This window comes from Montipora capricornis, chromosome 7 (assembly GCF_036669925.1).
Source record: "Montipora capricornis isolate CH-2021 chromosome 7, ASM3666992v2, whole genome shotgun sequence".
Classification (NCBI taxonomy): domain Eukaryota; kingdom Metazoa; phylum Cnidaria; class Anthozoa; order Scleractinia; family Acroporidae; genus Montipora; species Montipora capricornis.
The window spans coordinates 36,589,350-36,591,849 of NC_090889.1; the positions used below are offsets into that span (position 1 = coordinate 36,589,350).

General features: G+C 39.7%; 1 protein-coding gene across 1 annotated transcript in view; it reads right to left on the minus strand.

Moving 5' to 3' along the window:
- Nucleotides 1-1,911: 1,911 nt before the first annotated feature.
- Nucleotides 1,912-2,500, minus strand: part of LOC138057064 (uncharacterized) — a 5,916-nt gene continuing 5,327 nt past the window's right edge. The window contains exon 2 of the mRNA XM_068903077.1: nt 1,912-2,500. This exon is cut by the window's right edge and continues 3,686 nt beyond it. The gene's annotated coding sequence lies outside the window, so the exon portion shown is untranslated.

The following is a 2,500-nucleotide window of genomic DNA, read 5'->3' on the forward strand; positions in this document are numbered from 1 at the left end:
TTGCCCAGGGTGCAAAATTGTTATAGTTTCCCGTGGCGGGAAGTAATGTTGATACTCACTCCGGCCTGGTGCCCTAATGATACGATTGTAACTGCCCATGGCAAGTGGAAAATGTTGTCATTTCCCAAGATCGGGAATATTGTTTTCAGGATTGGTGCCACTTGTAAGATAAAGTATCATCGTATGAGGTGTAAAGAAATGCTGAATTGTTTTCTTTGTGGAGCAAAATGTGTGCATGAATGAACCTGGTAGACGCATGTAAAGAAACGATTTTACTCACTTTGCCAATAACGTATTATTAGACGATTGATTTTGCTCTCTCTTATAGTTCTTTATTTTAGTGGTTGAAATTAATATTACATACCTGATGGTCTCATGTGATATAATTTCACTTATTTTCATTTCAGATATTTTCAGCACCGAGAAGATCTTCCCAACGGATACTTTGTAGACTCCCTTTAATCTGGCTCTGTATTTACAGCATTTGCTCCAGCTTATTAATTCATCATTGTTAATCAATGCAGCGTTTCACGCTGTCAATTGGTTTCAGAGCCTTGCTGGAATCCATTCACCAACTCTGTTTATAGCGCTCAGTCCGGTAGATCAGGAAGTGCTACCTTAGCGGCCAATTTACATGTGAAAGAAAGTGTATTTATAAGACATGGTGGATAGAAATCCGAGAAGGCCTAGAATATGTACGTCAATGATATATATTTTTTTTTTGAAGGCTAAGCTTGATGTTTAGAGGGGCGCTGGCCCCTGAATCTATCTTAAAAGTAACCTATGTATCCGCAGACTCAAGCCCTACCTTTGGCTGTCTATATAGGGGCTTGTGGCGCTTGCTGTCCTACATGCCCATGTATCTACAGAGTTGTTGTGATTGAGTTAGTCGTGTTGTGTCTGATTGGATAGTGGAGTCAAAATATGCTATTTCTGACAGTTGTAGCCTGCGAAATTGGCAGAAATGGATATTTTGACGGCACGGACCAGAGGACTGGGTCTGGTGGGGATTATGGGTAATTTGTCGTACAAATAGTGATCCGTTAGGGATTTGAATCAGTCTAGGTTCAGCTTTCTTCGCCTACTTTTTTGTTAAATTTTCCCCTCAGCCTCCATAGGGTAGTGGCACTTGCATAGGGTTTGGAGAATACGTTCCCTCATTCACGAAGGGTTTTAGGTTTTCGTATCCGGCAGGTGCCCAGTGTACTTTTCCTTTAACAAGTTTTTAGGAGGTCACTACCATTAAGTATGCTAACGTATTGTTATGCTAGAGCGGAGTTTGTATGCATATGGTAAGCAAAATAGGGGCTTGTGGCGCTTGCTGTCCTGCATGCCCATGTATCTACACAGTTGTGTTGTGATTGAGTTAGTCGTGTTGTGTCTGATTGGATAGTGGAGTCAAAATAGGTCATATTCTTGGAAAAACCCGGTCAGGTTACGCAAAGCCAGAAGTGATAAATGTCGTTTTACAAAATGTAAGGGCCCTCTCTGATTTTTCTTTTTAAAGATGTGAGACAGGAAGCTACGTGATTCTGCATAGTAGCTTTTTCTAGCCTTGCATTGCTTGCCACTTTCTCCTTTTTGCCGGCAATTTTTCTCTTTTTCTTTGCAGTGAATTTCGATTACAAATAAAAATGAAGCAGAAGGAGATAATGTTAACCGGTTTAACATTCATTACCAGTGAGCACATGTCCTCTCAGGGAACTATTTTTTAATCATCGCGCAGTGTAATATTTGTCCTGTGACTTGTGGCACAATGGTTTGCGGCACTAACCAATAAAAATGTTCCTTTAACCTCATGTGATCATCGTAAACTAGCAAAAAAATGTTTCCGGGCAAACGCCTTCAACATTTGCTTCAACATCCGTTCGATTATGTTGAACAACGATGTCGAAAGCGTCCGCTCTTCCCTTTCAACGGTGTTGAAACGTGTTGAATCGAAATTAAATTGATGTCAAATGAGTTTAAAAGTGTTTAAACCTTGCTGCAACAACAATTTTAACATTCAATTTTCTCTTATTTTTCGAATGTTGAATGGTAAATAAAGTTGTAGCCTGCGCCTGCGCACTAATTGGTCTCTTAGTGACGTTTCATAACCGTTACGGTATCTATAGTAACAACCGCGGCTGCAGTCTGGGACTGAATAAAAGGCCTCTCGTGAGCTTTGTTGAATCAAATGTTGATGTGTGTTGAGGCGTTTGCCCACCGCAGTAGTCAACATCGTTCAACATCTTTCAACTATACAATATCTACCAATTTACATACATATACATACAGACATTTACGTACCACTGTATTTAACACTTTAGACACTGAGATCAAAATTTGAATTCTCATTTGTTGCCCTATTCATTTCCTACAGAAGTAGTGGGAAGAGGTTGATAAAATATCAAGCAAATTTATCTTGAGTGATTTTGTCCGTAATTCTCATGACCACTCTGTTTTACTAAGCATTGATATTACAAGGCGAAATTTGATGGTGATCACTCTTAGGGCTTAA